Source organism: Marmota flaviventris, chromosome 4 (genome assembly GCF_047511675.1).
Source record: "Marmota flaviventris isolate mMarFla1 chromosome 4, mMarFla1.hap1, whole genome shotgun sequence".
Taxonomy (NCBI): Eukaryota; Metazoa; Chordata; class Mammalia; order Rodentia; family Sciuridae; genus Marmota; species Marmota flaviventris.
Genome location: NC_092501.1, coordinates 46,319,956 through 46,347,200, shown reverse-complemented (window position 1 = coordinate 46,347,200; position 27,245 = coordinate 46,319,956). Strand labels below are relative to the sequence as shown.

Here is a 27,245-nt window from a genome sequence, read left to right as displayed (position 1 = left end):
AGGTGGGCCTACCTGGGAGTCATGTGTAAACACTTCAAAAATCAATGAGCAAGACCTAGGTGGTTAGGCAGGAAGAAGACCCAGGAGAAAACCATATTCATGGAAGCAGAAGGGTGGAATGTTCTGGAGAGGGCCTGGACACAAGGCAAGTTGTGGGACTGAACCTGCTATCTCCAGTGTGCTTGGAGTTGTACCATTAGTGGCTCTGAGGTTGCAGACTTGGGTTGTGGGACCTGTGGGCTCTCTTAGGGAACCCATCTCCTTGCTAGGAACAGGAAATGAGATCAGAGAGCCTGCCATTAGGACAAAGTGAGGAAGATTGGGGCATTTAGCTTTGTGAGCTAAGAGGTGTTGAGTAGGACTTGATGACTTCGCACTTTTAAGTGAACAGTGGAGGCCAAGTCATGCCTGGCAGAAGCAAAGTTTGCAGTGGGAGACAGCTAGGATGGAAGCAGGAATGGAGAAGGGAAGTGCTGGGTAGTCTGGGTGTGTGATGGGATGAGGTCCTTGGGAGTATTGCAAGGAGAGATTACCTTGGGGCTAAGTACCCTGTAATCATGGTGACCATGGTTAATTCAGGGGCAGGGCTGGTGGAAGCAGCAGATGAGCTGGGTATTAGGCTGTGAAAAAGGTGCAGCTAGCTGCAGGGAACCTGAAGATTGGCATCAAAGGCTTTCATTCTGTTGGGAATGCTCAGGGAGGACCACATGTGCAGTCATGCAGGCCGGAGACTGGGGAATTGAGTTTTAAAGGGCCTTTTTTTTTTTTTTCCCAGAGAAATTTCCTGGAACTGGATTCCAGCAATATAGAAGTCAGACTAGCTGTGAGCTTTCTTAGGCATGGATAGCAATTGAAACTTACCTAGAACAACTTACATAGAGATCCAAATTTCCAGCTTTCTGAAATACACAAGCCAGCATGACCCAAGCCCTTTGTCATGACAGTTGGTGCAGTCAGAGGTTTGGCTGTATCTCTCAGGATGGATAATTGTTCTTCAGGCCACTATAGACTGCTCCTATTTGCCATCTGCCCTGTGTCTCTGCACAATTCTGCTATTTTGTCCATCTGGGTATTTATTTTTCAGGAAGTCACTTGGTCCCTTGTTTGGGGTTAACTTTTTTTTTTTTAAACCAGAGCACATTACCATTGAGCTATACCCCCAGTCTTTTTTATTTTATTATTATTTTGACTAGGGGTTGAACTCAGGGGCACTCAAACACTGAGCCACATCGCCAGCCTTTGTTTTGTATTTTATTTAGAGACAGGGTATCACTGAGTTGCTAATGGCCTTGCCATTGCTAAGGCTGGCTTTGAACTTGTGATCCTACTGACCCAATCACCCAAGCCTCTGGAATTACAGGCACATTTTCACTGCACCCTGCTTTTTAGTTTTTGAGACAGTGTCTCACTTAAGTTTCTGAGACTGGCTTAGATCTTGAGACTTGCCATCTCATCCTTCTGAGTTGCTGGGATGTGTGCAGCTGTGCTAGGCTTGAGTTTGGGGGCTTCCAAAGGGACCTGCTTGGTAGCCCTGATTGCTTTGAGGCTTAAAGAATGTAGGTGAGGGCTGGGGTTGTGGCTTAGCGGTAGAGCGCTTGCCTAGTATGTGTGAGGCCCTGGGTTTGAACCTCAGCATCACATAAAAATAAATAAAATATGATATTGTGTCCAACTAAAAAATATTAAAGATTCTTGGGGATTCAGCACTTTGTTGTCCCTGATGTAAACCAGACTCTTGTCTGTGTGAACAGACTTTGGAAGAGACTGTAAAAACGCAAAGTTGACTTTATTAAATGGAATAAACAATACACCATAAACAGCACATCCCTTCCATCCACTTCATGTTGGAAAGAAGCTGTGGCCTAATGAGCATTGGTAGCGTTCTACCCCAGAGCTGCAGCCTTAGCCCTGGCATCTTTGAAGAGTGGCAAGAAGAGAAGCTATAGGTGGTTCTGGAAGTTGCAGTGTCTTTGGATATTTAGGTGCTGCTTATGGGTTGCCCTAGCATTGACCCCCCTTGAGATCTGTTGGTAGTTGGATGTGCATAGTGATCATACAGTTTTCAACTGTCTTGTGCCCTCAGGATTTCCTGGCAAGTTGACTACTTACTGCTGCACTTAAAAGATAGCATCTTGTACCATATTTCATGGTGCTGAGGCGGATGCTGTTGTAGATTATGAACTGTGGTCTCTATAATCTGTGTAATGATCCTAGGAGGTAGGTCTCACTGGACACATGTTAGAGAGACTGGACAGTTAACAAGGTCTCAGCTGCTGAGTGGTAGGGCTGGGATTGAAATGCAGTTGTGTGACACTAAATCCTGACTCTGCGTTATTCAGGTACCCAAATATTGAGCTGCTGCTTTCTATTGAGCATATTATGGTGTTATGACTTACTAAATACTATGTGCTTGTCATGGGGGTTTTGAACAAGTATTAGATGGCCAACCAAGTTTCCCATTTACTGAGTTGTGTGCACCAGTCCCTGTTCTGGGACCTGGGGGAGATAAACTGTCTTTGCCCTTAAAGCTGAGGGGTTAAACAACTCCATGATCTCATGGCTTGGCTCCTGTTTCTTACCGTGGAGTAGCAGACGGTGCAAGATGGGGACATGAGAGGAATCCAGAGCTGAGTGTAGGGATGCTGGTTCCTGGAGGCTTCTGGGAGAAGTAATAACCTACAGTATGAGACAATCTCATTTAGACAGGAGCAGGGGTCTTATGAGGCTGTGAAAGATGGGAACAAGCAGGCAGCTGTGAGACCAGCCATTCTACAGGGAAAGGAAAGGGGGGAGACAGGGCGAGAGCAGAGTGCCGGTGGGCATTTTCTTCCTGAATGGAGATGGAAGGTCCTGTGGGACTTTGGTGGCTTCCAGCAGAGTTTTGCACAATTTCTGGTAGAGAAATTCCATTTCAAAAATAGACTTCAGGTTGACTGCAAGAGCAAAGTGTGACACTTGATTCATTTGTGCTGGCAAAGCAGAGAACTCTGCTGAGTTCCAGAGCTCTCTAGTGGGGTCTGGGAAGAGAACATACCTCTACATGTTGATTGTCTGTCCTTCCCTATCTGTTTGCTCTTGAACTTCCTGCATGCCAGATGTGAGACCTCCATCCCAGTGTCCACAGGCTGGGTGGGAATTAGGGTACATGTGAGGTTCTGGTGAGAAACGAGACTGGAGAGAGCAGTAGGGAACAGATGAAGGAGGACCTTGTATTCCAGGCTAAGGATTTCTTTTGTTCAATATTTTGGTTGAGTTCGATGTTCAGCAATGTGTCCTTGTGACATGCCGACTTTCTTCACACAGGAAATACTTAGAACTAGTTGATCATTCATCATGCATGTCTGAGAGTTGTGCAGGATAGGAATTCATGAAAAGGTAGCCAGCATAGCTTGGAAAAGGGACCATACACACAGCTCCTGATCCTTACTCAGCCTCTAGCCAGAAGAGGACATGAAGAGACAGGGGACTTATCTTGGTCTTCCATTTTACTGTTTCTGCATCAGGTACAAGAGCTAGGTGAGTAGTTCCCAAGCCTGGCACCTGGGGAGCTTGTTAAAAATACAAATGCCCCGTATCTTGTCCCAGTTTGGGATTATTAGGTCTAGTAACCAAAACTTAACAACTTCCCAGGTGAGTCTGTTGAGCAGACAGGTTGGGAATTTTGGATTAAAAAATTTATTAAAATTTGGACTAAAGTTTCTCCTAGTTCCATTCTTCCTCTGAGTATTCTGTGTCTCTAGTAGATCAGTGTCTCTGTCCTCAAGAAGCTGGCAAATGAATGGTAACACAATACAAATGAGGATAACATTTACTAGTGTATACTGTGTGCTAAGCTAAATAAATCTGTTGAATGAATTAGTTTTCAATAAACTGAGGAACCTATTCCCACCTATCTCCTTTTTTTTTTGTTACTGGGTATTTGAGCCCAGGGGCACTTTACCCCAGAGCTATAGCCCAAATCCTTTTATTTTTTATTTTGAGGTAGGGTCTTGCTCAGTTGCCCAAACTGTCCTTGAACTTGTGAGTCGCTAGGATTGCAGGCATGCACACCGTGCCTGGGTTATCCCCATCTAACAGGAGAAAATCAAGGTTCAGAGGTTAAGGAACCTGGTTAAAGTTACTTATGCTGGGGGACTGACATCTCACCAAGGAGCCAGAATTGGTGCCAAGCCTTGGTTTTCCACATATGCTCTGTGTAGGGCAGCAGCATCACCTGGGAACTTGTTGGAAATGCGCATTCTCAGGCACCACCCCAGAATGACTGGATCAGAAATGGAGAGTGGGGGCCCAGCAACCTGTGCTTGAACAGGCTCTTGCACGTGATTCTGATGCAGCCAAAAGTTAGAACCACTGATCTAAGGGGAGGGGAGCACACTGCAGAGCGGGTGCAGCTGTGGAGACCAGGAAGGCCAGCCTATTGACAGCCGAATCACTGGCCTTTCCTTTGGTAGAATAAAGAGGTTCTCCTGCAGACTACCACGAGGGGGCACTGTGGGCACAGGCTTGGAAGCTGCCTGCTTTGTTGTCAAGGCCACTACCCTTGTGCAAGCGTGAAGAAAGCCTGATGCCAGATCAACTGGAGAGGTCACTCTTTCTTCTCCAAGAAGGTCTAATGGGGGTGGTAATCTTGTTTATAGGATTCGGCCCTCACAGGGAAGCTGAACCTGGAGGCTTTCTGCTGTTCTCACGTGCACAACGATGTCTACCCATCCGTGTGGCAAGGTCTCCACGGATCCTGTGCAAACAGCATTCCCCTTTTATAACTGCCTAGCCAGGTGGCTTGCATTTTCTTTGGGGGGTAGAATACCAGAACCCAGCAGCTCATTATGGTTTAGTGTTCAGCTCCCTACAAGGCTGTGCCTCTGTCTTGTTCTTCCACAGGCTTGGGTAGGGGCACAGTGCTGTCTTCCAGCCTTTGCCCTGCTCCGCTGCACTTTGTGATCTGGGGCGAGGCTCTTTCCCATGTCCAAACTCCTGCCCTAGGGAGTGGAGGAAGAGGCAGACTGGCGCTACTCTCAGGCCTGGGACTGCAGGGAGCTGTAAGCCCTGCTGTATGACATCCATCTCCTGTATTCATTTAAGTAAGCATTTCCAGGGACTTGCTGCAAGGCAGTAAGGTGGAACCTATCAAATTGGATTTTTTAAAAAGTCCAGATCTTTAGACATACAGGATTTGCCTCTATAGATCTGTGTTCTGCGTTGTTTGGAAGAAGGAAAGATTTATACCACATCCTCCTCTCAGCTGCAGTGTGTATTTCTTCTGAAAATGTGTTCCTCAGAGGGCTTCAGCACTCACCTCGTTAGTCCAGGGATTGGCACCTACTCTTACAGCGGCTGCTCACCCAGCAGAGCCACCCTGCCTGGGCAGTAGGCATTCCTTGCCTTTTCTCAGCACTGTAGATGTGTGTGTCCAGAGCCACGAGGGAATTCAAGAGAGTGCCCGGCCTTCTGCTGGCTCCCACTGCCCCTCGTGATACTCAGAGTTTGGTTGGAAATTGCCTAATCCAAAGGCAGTGCCACTGGGCTGCTGCTCTCCTTGTTGGAGGAAACGTGCTAAATAAGATGCCTCTTTCCATCAGGCTTCCTTGGAGAGGCAAGGGAAAGCCCTTAGGCCGTTCAGACACCTCCGTGCAGCATGCAGGTACAGCTGCATTTTTTGTTTACAGGTGAGGCCACAGAGACATGTTAGGAGCTCATTTATGGCAGAAAGAGGACTGGGTTTCAGGCCTCTGCACCTGGAGCTCACTCCCCTTCTTACAGCAGGTAAGCCATTTGCTATTCAGCTACAACCTCCCCCCCCACCCACCCCCAACACCTCTGCATTGGTAGGGATGGAATCTCAGGGCGTGTGCATGCTGGGCTAGTGCTCTACCCCAGAGCTTCTCCCTCAGGCTATTTATGGTTTAAGGTTACAGGGCCCTGTGGTGTTGTCTGGGGGACCTCTTTCATGCCATCCAGCTCACTGTGCTGCCAATACAGAGGAGTCCCCTGGGAGGCTGAGAGTTGACATCCAGTCAGATGCTCCCTGAGCTGGCTTTGTCATCAGCTTCAGTGGTGTTGGGTAGGAGGTCTTCAACCGCAGGGAGCAGAGAACTCAGCATAAACTGCCTTGCAAGTGAAGGCCCCCCGTCCCCTAGCTCACAGAGGAAGCTCCTTGGCTGCCCAGGGGACTTCAGGGCTGGTGGATGCAGCTGTTCACTAGTGTCAGCAAACCCAAGTGTTCTCTCTCCTGGCTTTGTTGTACAGTGTGGGTGCTGTCCTGCAGGATGTGCCAATCAGAGTTGGGCCAATGGTTTGGGGACTGGGTGAGACCAGTAAAATCTAAGGAAGCACACAGCAGGGCAGTGCTTTCTTGACCCCAAGAGAGCCTCAGCCTAGTCTTACAGCCTGATAGAGGCCACCCATTCTCTACAGGTCTGATCTCTGTTCCTGTGCTATTGGCCCAGACTTAGCCTCTTGGCGTACCTCACTACTTGTGGAAGGAGGGGCAGAGTAGGCTGGCTCTGGCCCAGGCAAGTGCAGGGACAACTACCAGTCTCCACCATGGCAGGAGGAAGAGAATGATGCTTCCGAGGGAGGGACCCTTTGAACAGAAGCCTCATTATCATAAGGGGAACTTCCTGGAAATCTGGGGTGTCTAACAGAAACATAAGGCAGGCAGTGGTGGTTGCCTTGCTGGGATTGGCATGGTAAATCATTCTAGAACAAATGAGCTTTATATTCTTACCAGCAACATATGAAGATTCTGATTTCTCTATCGTCTCCAACACCTGTTAATATCTGTAATGTATGTGTACGCTGGAGATCAAACTCAGGGCTGGTGCTCTGCCTAAGCTACATTTTTTTTTTTGGTGCTGGGAATAGAACCCAGGGCCTGTACTTGTGGAGCACACGCTCTGTTATTGAGCTATACCCTAGTCTTCCTTATGGTTTTGATTTGCATTTCATAATAATTAATTGTTTTGAGCATATTTTCATGTGCTGTTGGGCTGGTAACATGTCTTAAAAAAATGTCTGTTTAATTCCTTTGTCCATTTTAAAACTGAATTGTTTGTCTTTTTATTGTTGAGTTGTAAGTGTTGTTTATATATCCCGGATACAAATCGCTTATCAGATACATGGTTTGCAAATATTTCCTCCCATTCTGTGGTTTGTTTACTTTCCTGATGGCATCCTTTCAAAGGCAAACGTTAAATTTTTTTTTTTTTTTTTTTGGTACTGGGGGTTGAACTCAGGGGCACTTTACCATTGAGCAAAATCCCCAGCTCTTCGTTTTTTATTTTGAAACAGTTTTGCTAAGTTACTAAGATTGGCCTAGAAATCTGTGTTCCTCCTTCCTCAGCCTCCCATGTCACTAGGATTACAGGTGTACACCACTGCACCCAGCTATATTTAAAATTTTGATGGATTCCAAATTATTTTTCTTATTATATCAAAGAAACCATTGCATCACCCTTATGTTTTTCCTTAATGAGGTTTATACTTTCAGCGTTTACATTTAAGTCTCTGACCCATTTTGTGTTAAATATGAAGAAGAGGTCTAACTATTTTTTGGGGTGTGGATATCCACTTTTCCTACCACTGTTTGTTGAAAGGATTATTCTGTCTTTATACTGGCTGGCACCTTGTTGAAAAAAAATCAATAGACTATTGCTACTGGGTTACCTATCCTTGGAAGCCACTGCCAGGTTCCCACAAGGCTTTAAATGTAATAATAATGCCATCCTTTTATTGAGCACCTACTATTCAGTGTGGTAGTCTCATTATATATACTGTATCTTGTCTCTACAACAGTTTTGCAAGGTGGGGATAATTGTCCCCACTTCAAAGATAAGCAAACTGAAACTTAGAATTTTTAGCCGTTAGCAGAAAGTTGCTCGATAATTAGCAGACCTGGGCCTTAAATATAGGTTAGTGTTGCTTGAGTTGCTGACCCTCTCCCTGTGCTGTGATTCTCTGCTCCCAGAAGGTCTGGCCCTATTTGATGGTTTTATTGGGGTTGGTCCCATGACAAAGGACCAGCCAACATTATTAAATGTGCCCTGGGCTCTAGTTGTGGAGGCTGCTAAATGTTTAAGGTAAATAATTGTTAAGGACATTGTTTAAGGTAGTTTGAGTTGGTTATCTGTTACTTGTTGCAGGATTATGGTCTAAAACTTAAATGTTGATCATGTCATTTCACAAAACTATCCGTGTGATGTGGTAGTTTTAAAACTGCATTGCCCCATCTGCCTCTAGGAGGTGGACACCTGGAGTGATGAGTCCCTGTCCCCTGGGACCTACTAGGAGTTACGTGACTTCTGAAAGCCATGAACAGGAGCCTGTTTAGAAAAGGGTATCTAGGTGGGGACTGCCTTCTGATGGCAGTGTGTGTGACCTGCCTGCAGGGGCTGGGGGATATTTGGTGGTTCTATCAAGGGCTGTCCTTTGGGAAAAGTGTGAGATTTGTCCTGAAATGTGGAAGCCATGGAGAATGGGTTTGGCTGGACAAGAGGATGCTGTTAAAACTCAGAGCTAATGAAAGAAGGCAGGGGCTGCCTTGGGAACAGCGAGCTTCCTGTTGTTGCTGGTGGACAGTCTGACTGCTTCCTTGGTGGGATTGCCATTGAGTCTCTTGGGTCTTTGGTGAATTATAGGCCTGGGGTGTTGTGAAGAGTTTCCTTTAGGTCCCAAAGCCTACATGTCGTGGCTTCTGGTTTTATAGGGACTTCCTGTCCATGCAGCTGGGATTGCTCCCAGCCCAGATCTGTCATGTCTCACCGATCCCGAGGGCTAAATTTGGAATTTAATAACAACACTTTGGATTTATGTAGCCTGTTTCCTTGGAGGCACTTCATCTGTTATCCCATTAATTCTCATAACGTCCCTGGGCGGAAGGTGAGGGAGGGTGAGAGAGGAGAAGGAACCTCTCCGCTTCTTCACATCCTGAAGGTGAGAGATGGCTGGAGTAGGGGCACCCTGGGGGCACCACAGCCCCTCTGACCCTCCCTCATGGAGAACAGGCTGCCCACTGGATAAAGGGCACATCTCCCCACAGGAGGCTCATGTCTTATGCACAGTATATCGGCAGTTTGATTCCACAAAAAGTGTAACACACACCCATTGTGCGTCTGTCTGCAGGTAGAGTCTGTGTGGGTGGATGTGAAGGTGAGGAAACACGAGTCTGGAGGTGCAGAGGCAAGACCCAGGTGTCTGCCACACCAGCTGGCAGAGGGGAGGGTCTAGAGGCAGCAGGATGGCTTCCTGGGGGGGTGGGGGGAGGAAGGATTTGAACTCAGTTTGGAAAGCATATTGGAGTGAACTCTGGACTTGCAGTCTGGTGCTCAGAGTTCCAGACAAGTTTCCTATCTCCTAGTCAAGCGATGTGGGTGATGTCCTTGCAGTGCCCACTTTCTCCAGGGCAGGGGTTGCCTGAGTCGCTCTTCCCAATTCTGAGCCCCTGGTTAGAAGCTGTTGGACTGATGGATGCACAGGAGGGACCATGGACTCACTGAAGGAAGGGGCTGCTGGAACTGACTGGGAAGGTTGAGCAAGAATGCAAAGAAAGGGGACCCACGTGGAGGACTTCACTGGGCAGAGATTATCTTTGGGGCACATGTTTATTCCAGGTCACGCTGTTGTCACTTTGACCTCTACTGACACTGTCAGATATATCTGACTTTTACATCCTTCCCAGGCTCCTTCTCTTCAAGCTTTGGCATCTGGATTTGGCATCTGGCCTTGGCGGGGAAAGGTTCTCCAGCCTACTGCAGGGAACCTCTTAGCTCGGCTCTGATTGCTACTCATCTTCCCTGGCACCAGGCAAGAAAGGTGCAGAAAGCCAGGATCACAAACTGTGACATGTGGCAGCAGGAAAATACCTTGAAACTCATCTGGTACTATATTCCCCTTCCTGCTTTTGCAGATGAGGGAATTGGGGTTTGGAGTTGCAAGCAGGGGGAAAATTTTTTTTCAGGAAGAGATGTGCAGGTGCTTAGACCTGGAGGCAAGAGAAAACTGGTGGGTTTATGGAGGAGTTGTGCCAGGACTGGGGAGTGAAGGAAATGGGACTGGAGGCATGGACAGGGCCCACTCTGCAGGGCTGTAGCAGGTGTTTACAGGAGGGAAGGTATAAAGCAGAGGTGTGGTGCCATCAGATATATATTTTACTGAGGACAGTGGTCAGAAGCAGAGCCCCAGTGCTCCATCTTCACATGATACCTGCCAGTCTGTAACACAGACTGTGTTATCCTTAGGTCTGCTATCCGTACCTTCTGAGAACACTCAGTCTAGAAAGGAGAGACACAAATGCCACATGTAATTATAGACAGACAAATAGTCAAGTTGACAGGCAGGTTGAAGGTCTGTCATGGCAACTGGGGAAACATAAAAATTGCTTTCTTGGTGGTCACCTTAGGGTTGGTGAATAGGGGTCATAAGGTGGTTCCTGTCCCAGGGCACTGCAAATTATGTTGAAAGCTGAGGTGTGAGCACAGCAGTTCATGGAAAGACAGATATTGCAGGTTGTGTTTCCAGGGGTTTGTTCTGTGGCCCTACTGTTCCTCACTATTTGCATATCTTGATAGGGGCATGTCTTGATTGTCCTACAGGGGAGTGACCCAGCCTTAAACCAACCAGGGCATAGAATTGCCCTGGGCCAAAGTGACTGATTGAGGTTGGTCCAATCCGAATTGGTGAGAAGGATTCTTTTGATGGCTGGGAAGTGATCTTTCTTGCTTCAGAGGGTGTGATGTGCAGACCAGAGACTTGGAACCACCCAGACATTTGCTGTCTTGAGGGAAGGCTGCCTGAGGGCAAAGTCCACCGTGGAGGGGCTGGGGGACAGCCAGAGCCTGGATCAAATGTGCCCAAGGCTCTAGTTGTGGAGGCTGCTAAAAGTTTAAGGTAAATAATTGTTAAGGACATTGTTTAAGGTAGTTTGAGTTGGTTATCTGTTACTTGTTACTGAAAAAAAACTTAATAGAATTTGCATTAAAGACTTTTGATGTGCAAATTTCTTTAGCAGTGGGGAATAAGACCTACACTATCCTTACTCTCTGAGGACACATAGTTTAGAAGCTATGAAAGGAGAAACACAGATTCCACATGTAATTATAGACATACAGCCAAGCTGAGTAAAAACAAAAACAAAACAGTCTCTTGGGCGTATTGCAGATCAGATAAAGATCATTTGCTTGCCTGGACTGTGCCCAAAAGATCTGATTTCATGTAGGCTTTCTTCATGCTACTCATGAATCCCAGGACTTCTGGAAGATTCTCAACTTTCTGTGACCAAGAGATGGTGCAGCAGAGGGCAGGGATGGGACCTCTCTCTTTGAAGGGGAGTAACTAGTCCCTGGGTAGCCCATGTGTAATCTTAGCATTGCCAATGAAGAAATGCTAACTGGTATGGAGGTAGGGTTGGCCAGAGCCAGATGTGGCTTTTTCTTGGAAAGTGCTCTACAGCCCCACCCAAGCTCTTACTCCTCAGAGCAGCCTGGTCTCCCATCAGGCCTCCAGGGTTAGCGCCAAGAAATGCTCTGAGTGGTTCATTCCTGAAAGTGGGCCAGCTTAGGCCACCAGCATGGTTCCTAGCACTGTTGGGACTGTGGGGAGGAATCTGTCTTCCTGCAGAGTCAGAGTAGTCACTATCTTACAGAAGCCTGCCTCCTAGGACAAAGTTGACATTTTGAAACAGGGCAGAGCTGATTTTGTGTGTGTGTGTGTGTATGTGTGTGTGTGTGTATGCGCTGGGAATAGAACCCAGGGCCTTTATGCATGCTAGGCAAGTACCACTCAGCTACAACCCCAGCTCCAGAGCTGAGTTTTTAAAATCATTTTTCCCCCTTCTCTGGGTGAGCACATGCTCTCTTGGAAGGGTGTCACTCAAAGGGGACAGCATCTGCCACATTTCTGCCAGAGGTCCCTGCACATGTCCACATGGGCACCTGTGGGTAGTGAGCACTTGCTGGAGCCATTGTTGGCTTTGTGCCATCCCATGCACAGGTTCCTTTATTTCTCTTTGTGCCTTGGTTGATGGTGACCTTCCTGGACTATTTATAAATGTATAAAAACATGAACTTACAAAGAAAACTAAGTCTGCTCAAGTATACTTAGCAAACTATCTAAGTGATGGAATAACATAAATGCTTCTTTATTAATGCAATAATAGCCATAGCTTGTGGCAGGTCTGATCACTGTTATAGCTCAGAGTCATGAAGAAGAGCATAGCCACATTTTGAGACATCTGTAATAACTGCAGTTTACGAAAATATCTGTGGTTGCTCTTGGCCAGAGTCACTGAAACTGCTCAAACTAGGGGATTTGTTATCTCATTTACAACTGAAAAATTTTAGAGGGTGGTGAAAATAGAGATGGAATTCTTTTCCTGGGTTTCTTGTTCCTGGGTTTCTTGTATTATATCCATGGATGACATGGATGGTGTCTGTGGGCCCCAAGTTAACCCCTGAGTGATAGGTAAATACTTCTACATATTATATATGTGAACTTAAGTAGATATATGTATCTCCATATCAAGATCATTCTACTCACCCCCACACAGATCTACAGAGGATACTTTCACCTCCCTTGGTGACCTGCTGCATGCACATGTGCACACACATACTCCATGGGAATGCCCCAATAGACATGGCATGTGCATGCGCATACACACAAATCCAGCACCTGAGGCCACGTGTACACTTCCTTCATAGAAGTGTACACGTGACCAGTACTTTGCTCATGGAGCTGCAGGGTTGTGTGCTCTCACAAGCAAGTGTGTGGATACTTGCCTGGCCCTGTACCCAGAATTCCTTGTACACATGTGAGCATCATCCTAGGTCACAGGCAAGATGGACAGAACCCTTGGGCTCATCATGGTTGCTGTGATGGGCTACCATGGACAGAGGAGGTTAGATTCATGCCATTGGGACAGTGACCCCAAGCACCAAGGAGGCTCAGTCCTGGAGGATAAGAATGCCATCCAATCTGCTCTCCTGAGGTACAAACAAGGAGCCAGCAAAGACCTCATCTGTCACCTGATTGGTTGACATTTCTATGTCACCCTGAGTGGGCTTCCAGGGAATTCTCCACTTGCGTTTGTCTGACTCTGTGTGGGAGAGGGCCTGTGGGCCAAGTACAGTGCTGGGGTGTCCTCAGAGGAAAGCATTCTTCATTGGTAATGAACATTATGTCTGCAGAAACTAATGGCCCAACCTCCTATTCAGTTTATGTAAAATAAAACAGGCCATATGCTGCTGCTTTCAGAGTTTGGGTGTTTAAATTAAATGTTGTTTAATGAATATTCAAACCCATTTGCTCCAAAGTTGTGCTCAATGTGGCGGCGGCTTTCATGCCCCCCTTCCTCGTAGCCCCCTCCCTGCTCCAGTACCCAGGGTATTAAGCCATTAGAACGGGGTGTGAACATCCAGGCATCTGTCTTCCAACCGAAAGTTGGATATTAAAATGCCGGAGCAGATGACAGTATAAATAAAGACATACAGTGAGAAGCTTGTCTGGTTATTTTTTTGTTTGGTAATTAAGACTGAGGAGGTTTGACTTAAGTTCTATCTTACTGAGAAACAGAGGTGGGCAGCTGAGACCCGTCTACCCCTTTGCTCTTTGCTTTGCCCATCAGCCCAGAGAGGGGCTTCCACTAGCCTCCGTGTAAACGGTTAACTGCCGAGTGTCAACTGGGTGGCGTAGAGAAGTGAAATGGTTTTATTTTCCTCCAGCCACTTCTTTCTGCTGAACTCTTGTCAAATTACCCTTAACACCAGCTGGAGTGGAGTCCATGATTTTATGGCCGTTTGAAGTTCAGTGTGGTTTAAAACCATAGGCTCATCTTGGATTGAAATTTTCCCCTTCCCCATTGGAGGCCAGACCTGGAGGATGGAAGTGTGGAGGGGACAATGTATGCCGTCACTCCTTTTCTGTCCAGAGCCTTGGATCTCCTCTGGGATGGAGGCAGGCCTTCCTGTGAGAGGGAGAAGTGCTTCTCCAGGGGAGGTCAAAGGTGTCTTTGCTCTGGTCCCATCTCCTCAGTGGCTGACGTGCTGGTCTTCATGTAGATGGTGGGCTGGTGTCCTTGAAGGCAAGGTCCAGCTCATCCCAGTGCCATCTCTTCCCTCAGGAGCTTCATGAATGGTGCCCACCCATAGTCTCCTTTCTGGGTGGGACATTTTTTCCTTGGGTTATGCTGGGGGCTTCTGACCCACTCGTTAGCCTCTGCAACTCCAGGTGCCTACACAGGAAGGTCCATGGGATCAGAGACATAGAGGTCCCCACCCTTTCTTCCTAGGCCCTCTGTACCCCTCTGTCTGTGATGGTGGAAGTTATGTTATCCCCTCTCACATAACTTCCACCATCATAGATCCCTGGGAAAGTGGGTACTCTGCTCCACCATCAGCCTCACCCAAGCTCTGCCTCCTTGGATTTGTTTCTCTTTCTCAGCAGAATCAGCTTGGGGCTGCAGATTCTGCAGCTTAGCAGGCACCCTGCCCATCTCTTGGGCACCCCCACTTCAATGAGTGGTTCTCCTGGAGGTACTCTCATTGAAACAATGTGTTTCTTCTAAGATTAATTTCCCTGACCTTCTTCCCCTTCTCTCTCCAGTCCTTTACATAATTCTGTATGGATGTGTGTGTGTGTGTGTGTGTGTGTTTGTGTATGTGTGTGTGTGAGGTTTCGTTTCTTGATGAAATCTTTGGGGAGATGTCTGTTGCTGGTAGTTCTCTTTGGATGTGTGATAGTGAGCACCTCTTTGCCCTTAGCTTGTACCCCGGTGTCCAATTCTGGGACAAAAGTAAAGATCCTAACAGACATCTTGTTGTTTACATTTTGAGGGTTTGTCAATGCTTGGGACAATTTTAGGAACATCTCCAGGGATGTCATTCTCTTCCCCACCTTTCTTATCTCTAAGTTACCTCCTAACCCAGAGAACTCAAGTGGCTCCCATGTCTCTGATTATTAGCGCTATGAGGGAGACCCCAAACCTTTTTTACAAGCCTGAGCTTACTGTGACTCTTTCTCCTCTTGAACATCCTACCAAATTTCCAGTTTCAGTCTGCTCATATCCAACTCATTTCTCCTTCCTTTCCCTCTCCTATAATACAAACTAGTGATTTTCTCTACAGGAAGAACTTTCCCCAAGCATTAGTTGAACAACTACCCACCCAAGTCCTGTGATAGGTGCTGGGGATCTAAGAACAATCAAGAATGGTTTCTTCTTTTAAGGAGTTCTTATTCCAAGGGGAGCCAAGGACTGAAGGAGAGACTCTGAGTATTAAGTGGCAAGTACAGGGACAAACATTCAGCCTTTCCTCTGAGCTCAGTCTTGAATTGTAATAATTAGTCAGGTACGAAATGTAGGAGGTGCATCTGGGGAAATGGAGCCACTAAGAACAGAGGCACGGAGGTACAGGATGGCATGGCTGCTCAGAGCCAGGGCTGTCCATGTTCCTGGGGTTTCAAGTGCAGGGTAGGCAGTGGTCAGTGATGGGCTGCTTTTCTGCCCCTGTTCCTCCAGTGTCCTCCTGTTCCTCCATGTGCAGATGTGGCTGACTCCTGTTCAGCAAATCTTCGTCCCTGCCGGCCATACTGCCCCAGGGCGTATCTTCCCCCTTTACCTTGTGTTATCAGTAGGTAGGTAGGAGATGTCTCCCTCATGGAGGTGGCCTGCAGGATACATTTGAAGGTGGGAGGCTACTTGGGGTAAGGCAGCCACCCAAGGCTGGTCCCTGAACTCTGACCCATTTTCTAGGCTTAACTCTTTGTCGGTTTGAATTCTGAATCTCTTTGATCCCTGACTTCCCATTGCTTTCTGAGTTTGCTCCAGAACCTGGCTCCCAGATTCCATCTGGTCCCTTGAATAGGCATCCCAGCTGGCTCCCTCTTCTTTGGCATTGACATTTTGCATGTGGCAGGATACACCCTCAGGGAAGAAGGATGCTAAGGTATCCTGTTAGGTTCCTGCCTGGTTCTACTGCTCACAGCTCCTGGCTTCCACCCAGCTGTCCAAGAGGATTGTCCAGCTTGGTGATGTTTTTCTTGACTTGGGTGTGTGTGCATGTGTGTGTATGTGTGTGGCAGTGTCCTAGCTGAGAATCTGTTCCCAGGCTTAGAGGAAGCAGGCATACCTCCCCACTGACCCTGGCCCCTGATCATCTGCATGTGCATTATCCACAGTGAATGAATTGGATTCCAGCTTGATAGAAGGCCCAGTCCCAACCCTATGCTTAGGCCTCTGATTCTCTCAGGTATCAGGTGGGGACTCACAGAATGCATTTTTTTTTTTTTTAAATAGTACCAGGGATTGAACCCAGGGGCACTTAACCACTGAGATACATCTCCAGCCCTTTTTTAGTTTTTACTTTGAAACAGAGTCTCACTAAGTTGCTTAGGGTCTTGATAAGTTGCTGAGGCTGGCTTTGAACTTGTGATCCTCCTGCTGCAGACTCCTGAGCTGCTGGGATTACAGGCATGCACCACTGCGCCCCGCTTGCAGAACACATTTCGCACTAACTAGAGCCAGACAATTCTGCAGTGGAACACGATGTAAGGAAACCATTCATTTGTTTCTTCATTCTTCAGTCTGCACTGAGTATGCACTGGGAATCGAGGAACAACAGAATGAATAAGATTTGGCTCCTGTTCTCAAGGGGCCATGGCCTAGTGGAAGCTGGAAGCATGTTCTGTGATGTGTGCCTTTAATGGCACTGGGGTAACAGCCAGCACGGGGTGAGGAGGGCTAGTGCCTGTGGAGCTCTTGCTCTGCGCCTACCTTGGGGTTGAACTTGCCTCCTGAATTATTTCACATCATCCTTACAATTGCCTGATGAGAACAGTACTGTTCTAGGAGAGGAAGTTTGCTCAGGGAGGGGAAGCCAAGTGTTCCCTGTGGCACAGCATAGAGCAACAGGGATAGGCTTTGAATGTGGACAACCTCTGGGGATTCGCCTCAATTCCTGGGTTCCCACAGGCTCTGTGTGGGGAAGTCTGACATATAGACACAATTAGAGTACATCAGATTTTGGGGTGTATTTCCATGTTGAGTGATGCAGACAGGTGGAGAAATCTCTGGATTCTATCCACTAGAGAATGGTTCTGGGGTTGGTAGATGTGATCTGTTATTTCACTGGGCAGAGTCACCCAAGCCTGGCTTCCTGAGATCAACAGAGTCAGGTCTCTCTGACCCTGGACCTATCCCAGGGGCTCCTCTTATTACCCCAAAGGAGGCAGTTCTGAGGCTTGAGACCTTCCTCTGGCCCTAGAGCCTTTAGGGCATGCTGGGGGCAGGGAAGACTGGCCTGAGTCCACTCCTGGTGCCTCCTGCAGAGGAGAATTGGATCATGCTGTTGAGGGGTGGGAAAGGCAACCAGGAGTCAGATGCTTGATCTATGAGCTGGGAGAGCAGTTCCGCCTCCCTCACTGCGGTTGTGGTGAACACAGGAGACGTTACTTGTGAAAGCTCTGGGAAAAGATCAATTCCTGTGATAAAGTAACACATTACTTACATTGCTACCTCAATTTCTCTTGTTTCAGTGGATTTTCCCCCAATCATTAATGAGATTCTTAAAATCACCAACCAACCAACTGGCCAAGCAGTTCCACCTACTCCTTGCCCCCGCACAGTGTGTTTTACCCAGTAATGAAAGACAGGCAGGCAGATGAACTTTAGGTGCATTATTTTGCTAAATATTTTCTAATCCATACTAGTAAGGTCCTATCTCCATTTTCATAGGAGGTGTGTGTGTGTGTGTGTGTGTGTGTGTGTGTGTGTGTAGGGGGGAATGTTTGGGATGAACTCCAGGACTTTGTGCATGCTGTGTTCATGCTTTACCACTGAGCTACATCTCCAGCCTGAGATGAGAAATTTGAGCAACAGAGAGGTTAAGTATTTTCCTGAAGCCACAGAACTTTCAGTAGCAGAGCCGTAACTTAAACCCAAGTCTTTTGACTCTAAAGAGCTTGCTGGTTAATGATGCAGGGGCCTTGAAGGGTTGTATTTTTATTTGGCGGAGGAGACTTTCAGTTCTAGGCAATTAAAACAAACAATCCTATAAGCCGTGGCTGGACTGAAGCTTCCCTAGTGAAGGTCAGTAAACTGCAGGAATAGATTACAGATCCTTTCTCTATTCTTCAAGATGGCTGCACCATGATTCCCTGCACTCTGTGACAGCATAATATGTGGACTTGTCCTTGGGATTTGGGAAGACTTTGCAGGCATGTGCGTGTGGCTTGGACCCTTGGAAAAGACATCTGGAGAGCACGGGGTCATCCTCCTTCCACCATGGCCAAGAGGTTTGAAGATACATCCCTGCTCCAGGCAGATGCCACATGGAAAGAACCAGGCCCTTTGTCGTTGGCAGAGATCATGGGTTTCATGAAACAAAACCCACTGGGGCCAGCTCATGCGCTGGGGTCAGGCCACCAGATCTTGGAGGCCATCAGATAGCAAGACAGCTTTATTCTGTGTCTGACTCAGACTTTCATCTTTCTGGGGTTGGGTGGCCTCCTTTCTTTGCCTCTGTCATCTTCTCTGAAGGCCGGACTGCTTTGCTTGCTCATGGTTTTTCTGCTCTGTGCACCCCTCCTCCAGCTTCAGTCTGAAGGTGGCTTATTTTTCTGTAGTCATGACTCCAAACCCCAAAGGTCTGCCACCATCTTACTTGATTCAAATTCTTTTTTTTTTCTTTCTATATTTACAATTCCAAACCAGGTGAACAATTCCGTAAAACATGGGAGAACTAAGGAGCCACATTTGGAGCCTGTGCTCAGGGCTGCTGGAATGGGGACCTCAGTGACATTGCTGTGGTCTGGAAATGGCCCTGCAAACCCAGTTCTGTGGAGGATAGTGCAGGGATCCCACCCAGCAGTGGTTGACTAGCAGACAGGGGGAGATGAACACATATACAGACTCAAGGCTGGAGGGGTTTGGGTGAGTGCTCATCAGGATCTGGCAGCTTTATATTTATTTGTTTAGTTTTTCTTCTTTTTATTTATACATGGCAGTAGAATGTATTTTGACATATTTTACAAAGATGGAGTATAACTTCCCATTCTTGCGGTTGTACATGATGTGGAGTTTCACTGGTCGTGTATTCATACGTGATCATAGGAAAGTTATGTCCGAGTCATTCTACTGTCTTTCCCATTCCCATCCCTGCCCCTTTCCCTTCATTCCCCTTTGTCTAATCCATTGGACTTGTATTCCCACCCTCCACCCCCATTGTGTGTTAGTATCCATGTATCAGAGAGAACATTTGCCTTTAGGTTTGGGGGACTGGCTTATTTCACTTAGCATGATAGTCTCCAGTGGATCTGGCAGTTTAAATTATTTTTTGTTGAAGAAGTTTTCTAGGTTTGCAATTGCCTTTTTTTTTTTTTTTATAGTTCTGGGATTGAACCCATGCTAGGCAAGTACTATAACACTGAGCCACATCTCCAGCCCCATTAATTTTCATTTTTGAAAACAATCTTTAGGACTCATCAGATAGACTGTGGTCTCCCGGAATGATGGCATCTTGGGGCTCTTTTATTTTCCTTTGGGGCTCCCTAGCAGCGGAGGGTAGGGTGGGGTGTACAGGAGGCTTTCTATAAATATTTGGACTTAGGCTAGGTCAGAGGCTACCCTGGGCAAAGCTAGAGGTCCCAGGCTGGGAAGTGGATTTCCCTCCAGACACAGGCCTTGGGAGTCTGACATGGTTCCCCTCTCCCACCACTGGAAATGATTGAAAACCAGAAGAGATGCTTAGGAAGGGGGCACTGGGCCATTCCTGGCTTCTCAGACAAGGACTGGTGTTGTGGTTTAGATAGGAGGTGTCCCCCAGAAGCTCATATGTGAGACAATGCAAGAAGGTTCAGAGGTAAAATGATTGGGTTATGAGAGCTTTAACCTAATCTGTGCCTTAATCCCTTGATAGAGATTAACTGGGTGGTAACTGTAGGCAGGTAGGGTGTGGCTGGAGGAGGTGGGTTACTGGGGGCGTGACTTTGGGGTTTATATTTTGTCCCTGGAAAGTGGAGATCTCTTTCTCTTTCTCTCTCTTTCTCTCTGCTTCCTCGTGCCATGTCCTAAGTCACTTCCATTTACCACACTCTTCCGCCATGATATTCTGTCTCACTTCGAGCCCCAAAGATTAGAGTTGGCCCTCTGAAACCGTGAGTCCCCAAATAAACTTTAATTTTTCTGATTGTTCTTATCAGGTATTTGGTCTCAGTGGTAAAAAGGTTGACTAACAAAGCTGGCTTTGCCAAGCCAGGCCTGTGGCCATCCTCCCTGGAGTCTCTAGGGACGGGGGAGGGAAATGAAGATCCATGAGCAGTGAGAGGACAGGGGGAAAGTGGTGAAGGCAGGACGTGGTCTTCTAGCCTCATCTTTCTTAGGGAGCAGAGTCAGCAGTGGCCCACCCAGCAGGACGCCTGCTGTAAGAGAGGCTGGAGTCCTTTCTGTTGTTCTTGACAATGGCACTGTCAACCAGGAGCTGCCTATTCTGTGCTTAGAGTGGTGGCAGTGCAGGTGACCTGCCAACAGATATCCTTGGTGTCCCAGAGTGAATTCAAGTCCTCAAGCTGACTCTGGATGGAATCGGTGGCCTCATGGGGCTTGTCAGCCCCTGTTCACTTGGGGAAGCAGATGGTGAGGGGCTGTGTGTCATCTTCCTTGCTGAGGAGGAGGACAGACTTGTGTGTGTCCACTTGATATAAATGCTGTCAGAAAGTGCCATGCTCTCTGCACGTGCTTCATCTCCTCCTTGGCCAGCGCCGGGCCTCTCCAGGATGGGCAAGGGATACCCTCAGAGCAGAGAGTCCACTTCTGCTTGCACTGCTAACCGCCCACATCACACCTTGTGAAGTGTGGGTCCCTGAAGGTGAAGTGTGTCTGCACGATGCCTGTGGTCTTCGTGTGGTCGACAGCCTGACCAGCTGCAGGAGGACGTGGTTACTCTTTGCCAGGTGCTCCGGGTCATGCACAGAGTAGGCTGAGTTGTCGAGAAACTCTGGTCATTCCAGGTCCCCCCAGGTAGGCCCTCAGGAGCCTCTTGGTGGTGCAGGACCGAGCAAATCTCTGCCTGGTGTCCCTATAGTGGTGGTGGAGGCTCAGCAGAATAGTTTGCAGGTTGCCCGTGGCCTTGCGGTCGGCTGTGACGGACTGGGTGGTGTTGCTGTAGAGGACCCTCCATCCTCTTGGACGTTCTTCATCTGCTCTGATTCATTAGGTAGGCGCTCATCTCTGGTCCGATCAGAGGAGAGCACGCAACATAATCACGGCTACCGAGGGTTGCCCCTCAGCTGGGGCTGTGGGCAGGACAAAGACGCCATCACTCGTCTACCACAGACCCAGGACAAGCCAAGATTGTTTGCAGAGCCCCTGCAAAGCTTCCCAGGTTCAGTTCCCCACGTATCGATGTTCTCAGATTGGCAGCTGCCTCTGAGGGGTCTGGGTGTGGGAATGGGGCTTTGGGGGAGGATGGCAGACCAGCATTGGCTGGTGGTTTCCTTCTACCGTAGAGTCATGGGGGCAGGAGAGCACTGTGGGAAGCACCTTGATCAAGAATCTCATCATCCTGTCTTCTGAGCATCTCCACGTGCCAGGCACTGTACCCAACATTTTATACATGGAATCTCATTTAATTCTCAGAAAACTGCCAGGAAAAATGGGCCTGATTACTGCCATCACACAGAGGAGGAATTATTCATCCATTCATAAAGGGCCATTTTTATTGAGTGATCACTGGTACCCCAGCTGTCCCAGATACTATGGATAGAGGAGTACACACTTGTTACTCTTTCTAATCTTCAGAACAACTCTATGAAGGAATTTTTACTTTAAGCCCATTTTATAGATAAGGAAACTGATGTCAGAGAGGTTAAGTTCTTGTAGAAGGTCATACAACTGGTAAGTAGCACAATCTGAATTTAAGCTCAAGTCTAATGGCCTCTTATGCAATACAAAAATTCTGGGTAAAGATGCATCTATTGTTTGTTTGAGACAGAGTTTGCTATGTTACCCAGGCTGTGCTTGAATTCTTAGACTCAAATTCTCCTGGCTCAGCCTCCTGGGCAGCTGGAATTACAGGCATCTGCCACTGCATGGAGCTGAACACGCCTCTAATGGCTGAGAGGCAGCCTGGGAAGTAACGTTCTCCTGGCCTTCGCCTCAGCTGGTTGCTTGGGGGCCTGCAGGGGGTGGGGAGTGGGCTCTGGGGCGTGTTCTTCCCACTGTCCTCCTTCATATTCTTCCCACTGTTCTCCTTCCCACTCTTCTGCTTCCTGGTCTCCTCTCCTCTTGGCACCATGTCCCCATGTCAGAGCCACGAGACTCCTGGCCTCCACATGGAGGCAGTGTCTGCTCTGCTGGCCCAGCTGGAGCGGAGCCATGATTGTGGGTGGCTGCCCCTGCCACTTCCCCTGTGCTCCTGTGGTGGTGGGGTTGTCCTCACTAAAAAGCAGTTCTGAGTGTGTGAGTGTGTGTATGTGTGTGAAAGAGAGAGAGAGAGAGGAGAGACAGAGATAACAGGAGGCCTTAGCTTTAGGGCTTTTAATAGCAAAGTGTCAAGGTGACTGTCCCTAACTGACTGTTACAACAGCTAACTGTGTTCATACAAGTCTCCTGTTTCTTCAGAAGGCATATACTGGGGACAATGTGGGGTCATATCTTAGCACTCAGAGGTATCAGGTAGCTGGAGGGCAAGGGACAGCCTCCCCCTGACCTTCCAAACCCAGGGGTCTGTACCCTGGCAGCCACCAGTTGGCTCGGTTAGCTCTGTGACAGCACCTTCTAGATTGCTCCACCTTGGCCTGGGGATGTAGCTTGGTGGTAGAGTGCATGCCTACCATGCACAAGGCCCTGGATTCGATCCCTGCAATAAAAAAAAAAAATGCAGATTTAGATTGCTCCACCAAGGATCAGAACCCATCCTGAACAACATTCTCTGTCCCTGCACCCTCTCCTGACCATGAGCATTTGGCTGGGGACTCCCATGTTAGCTGAATGGGGAAAACATGTCAATGTTGGCTAAGCCGGCAGCAGGAGGAAGGTCTGATGTGGAAAGAGCACAGCAGACTCTTTTTTTCCTGATGCCAGGGATTGAACCCAGGGGTGCTTCACCACAGAGCCCCATCCCCAGCCCTTTTAATTTTTTATTTTGAGACAAGGTCTTGCTGCATTGCCTAGGGTCTCACTAAGTTGCTCAGGTTGGCCTCAAACATGCAATCCTCCTGCCTCAGCCTCCCAAGTTGATGGGATGACAATGTGCCACTGAGCTCCATGTCAGCAGACTCAAATAATGAAGAATGTGGGGCTAAGTTCTAATAAGATATTAGCTAGACAGATACAGCTCTTGGAGTGGGCTAGGCATTCTTCTAAGCACTTTGCCTATTTTAATTCATCTAATTAATGTTCACAACAACCCTGTGAAAGAGGCACGTGATTTTTTCCATCTCATAGTTGATAAAATTGAGGCCCAGAGACATCAGTGACTTGCCTGAGGTCACAGAGGCAGTGTCAGAGCAGATAGTTACATGCCACTTGCCTGCAGGCTTCCCTGTAGACCTATCCAGGCCAGGCCTCTGGGCTCTTCGGAGTAGCTGATCTCCGGATGCCCGTCTGCCCGTTTGGTGTCTGCAGTTAGTCAGTCTATAAGACTCTGAAGGGTGTGAGGTGGTGAGGGGTGGAATTCCTCTTCCCAGGGACAAAGGAGCGGCCCAGATGATACCCGCACCACATCGCCCCAGCCAGCCTTTCCTGCTTGATCACGCCAGTCATTAATCCACATGTGAGCACAGTTTGGGACCGGGCTCCAGACCCTGTAATCACTGCCATGTTTTCATGCGCCTGATAAACGATTCTGCTGCAGAGGCTTGAAGGGCATCTGTGCAAAGTGGTTTTGAGCAAGATTCTGGAAGACCTTTTCACACCTCCCATCCATCCTCAGCTGCCCTGGGACAGCCTGGGATCTGAGAAAAGTGAGTGCTAGCAGCACTAGGAAGCCTCACTTTCAAGTCTCTGGTCTGGACTCCCAGGATACTGGCCAGGCTTCTCCCAGGAAGTCAGATGCGGAGTCCTGGAAAGTGTCAAGTTCATCTTTTTTCACTGTGCATGGGAGGACACTTGGGTCCACACAAAGTATTCAAGGTTGACCAGTGCTGGGACTCTTGGGACCATAACTGGCCTTCTGGAACATGGTTACAGTGTATCACATGCATCGTTTGCTTTTCATCTGCACACCAACCTAGGGAGGTGGTGATATTAAATCCATCTTACAGATGAGGGAAGTGAGCAAGGCCCAAGGGGCTGAACCAGGATTTGGTTCCAAATGCTTCTGTGTTATTCCTGTGCATCCTTTTAATGTTCAGATCTTTTGTGTATGTATGTACTTTTCCTTCTGTGCCTAAGGTTGTCTTCTGGTGGCAATAATTCCTGAACCTCAGTTCCTCACTAGATGGCCAGTCCAATCTCAGGCAGTGCAGGTTCAGTTCCAGCCCCCACCACCCCTTTTAATCCCCCACCTCCTGCTATTTACTAATTGTCACCTTGAGCAGGTCATGCAGGTCACTTAGTTGTGGAAGCCTCAGTTTCTACTTTGTAAATTGGGGATAATAATGCCCAAATTGCAGGGCAATTTTAAGGACAAAATGACACAGTCCTTGAAAGACAATTGTAATGATACCAAGTATATAAACAGTTGCCCCTGTGTAATTATTATTGATAAGGAGCTTCACTATTTGATACTAAGTCTAATTCTAAAAGTCTTAAATTTTTGTTTGTTCTAATGATATGCTATAGGTTTTGGCTAATTTCTAAAATGGCATGGTATTATGATCTCATTTATTAGGGTCCGTGGTTGACCGCCCCCTCACCCCCAACTCGAATGTTACAGTCCTGTTCTGGACCCTGTGAGTATGTTACATAGCAAAAGAGACTTTGCAGGGGTAGTAGAGTGGAGGACCCTGTGATGAGAACCGCAGGTTGTCTTGGTGGGTCCCAGGTACTCGCAAGAGTCCTGGCAAGAGGGAAGCTGGAGAATGCAATCAAAGGAGGAGATGTGTCAGATGGTGCACCTCTGCAATCCCAGCTACTCGGGAAGCTGAGGCAGGAGGATCAGCCTCAGTTCAAGGCTAGCCTGGGCAGCTTAGTGAGATCCTGTCTCAAAATAAAACGATCTGGGGACCTAACTCAGGGTTGGAGCACCCCAGGTTCCATGAAAAAAAGACATAGAGATGATGATGAAGGAGATATATAGCAAGGGTCAGAGTGAGAGAGAGAGAGAGACACTTGAAGATTGTTGACTGTTGGCTTTGAAGATGGAGGAAAGGCCACAGGCCAGTGACTGTGGGCAGCCTCTAGAAGACAGAAGATGGGGTCCAGATTCTTTCCTGAAGTTTCCACAAGAATAAATGCAGCCTTTCAACCCATTTTGGATGTTTCCCTTCCAGAGCTGAAAGGTAATAAATGTGTGGTGTCCTAAGCCACTAAGTTTGTGGTAATTTGTTACAGCAGCAGAAGGGCATTAATGCAAGATCTGCACTGAATATTTTCTATTCAAATTCCACAGGCATTTATGAGCACCTCTGCCCACGCAGGTCCTGTGATAGACACTTCCTCCTAAATTTGTTTCTTTCTCCCTCCCTCCCTTTCTCCTTCCTTTCCTCCCTCCCTCCCTCCCTCCCTCCTTTTTTTCCTTCCTTCCTTCCTTTTCGTACTGAGGATTGAATCCGAAGGAACTTGCCTCAAACTTGTGATCCTCCTGCCTTAGCCTCCTCAGTTGAGGCCACTGTGCATGCCCTAAAGGTGCTTCTATAAGCAGTGCAGTGATTGGCTGCAGTTGGGGTGGTTTTGTTCTAGAAGACCTGAGTAGGAGTCCCAGCTCTGCTGCTTATCAGCAGTCATTGGATCTCTTTGAGATTTAGTTCTCTGGTTTCTAAAGTGGACAGTTCAACACGTGAAAAGTAATGGACATAGGCTTGGCACTCAGTAAATTCTAACCCAACTGATGTTGCCACCTACTTCTTGCCATAGATGACCACACCTCTTTTTTTTTTTTTTTTTTTTTTTTTTTTAGGAGCATCTGTCTAGTGGGAACAGATGCTCAGGGTCATGCTCAGGGCTTCCTGTCCATGAGGCGCTCCTAGGTGCAGCCAGCTTATTTTACAATCCCAAGGACAGAATTAGAAGCAGATAGTGTGAAAGAACTTTCTTTTGGCCTGGGCTTTCAGGAGGTAGAACTAGGATTTGAACCTTGTTTGGGGGGACTCTGGTGTTATGACAGTGCTCAGGCCTGTCCCCCTATGGCACGGGTTTTGCATTTGGCTCAGGCCTCACACTATAATTTAGATGGGCACTTTTGATTTTGGGTGGGTGAACAATATTTTGGTAAATGTACATACTGAAAATTCTCTTCTTTTACTTATTTATTTAGTCATTTGCATCTTGCTTTGGCAATTCTTCATTTGCCACTCTGTTCAGAGCTTTGAGAAACAGAAGTAGTCAGAATTGACCTTAATCTCAGGAAGGCCTTGCCCCTAACCTTCCCTTTGAACCAAATCTCCTGCATTGGATTAGAGGCCCCCTTTTGAGCCTCTATCTCATTCATTATCTCATGTAATATTCTCAACAGGGATTCTCAGGGAGGTACTGTTGTTTGTGGCTCTAGAATGTTCAACCAGGATGCACGGAGGGTCATTTACTGCCAGCGCCCACTGGGATTGGTCAGGGCCCTTGCTGTATGGATGGGTACTTGTCTGAACAATACTCCTGGTTATCCCTGTTCTGCAGATGAGAAAACTCAAACAGGTGAAGAACATGTGCAAACCTCCCAGCTGAACCCTGCACCCCAGACTCTGAAAACCCATGAGCTTTTTCTCTGTCCAGGCTGTCCTTCTTTATGGCAAATTAAATCACACTGGCCTTAAAGACCCCATTACAATACCTTGGTTTCTTTTCTTTTTACCACCTCTGAAGTGGCTGTAAAAATATTAAAACCAATTGCCGTCATCTTTCAGACCGCTGCGTTTATGAGATGTAGCTTTCAAATGAATGGAAATAATCGGAAACTCCCTCCCCGTTCCATTCTATGGGGGTATTTCAGATTTATACAATATTTCTGAAAGCTCTTATAATAGGGCATATGCACTTAGGGCATTAATGAAGTCAGCTCGGTGCTTGCTGGTCTCATTTCACGGAGCTAATTGTTAAGTGTTTTGCATACTTACAATTGAACTAAATTATCCCAGGCTAGCTGGTTTCAGGAAGTGTTAATTATATT

General features: G+C 47.5%; 1 protein-coding gene across 1 annotated transcript in view; it reads left to right on the top strand.

The window, feature by feature from the left end:
* Rps24 (ribosomal protein S24) overlaps positions 1 to 27,245 on the top strand; it is a 356,908-nt gene that overhangs the window by 6,901 nt on the left and 322,762 nt on the right. The gene's annotated exons all lie outside the window — the stretch shown is intronic.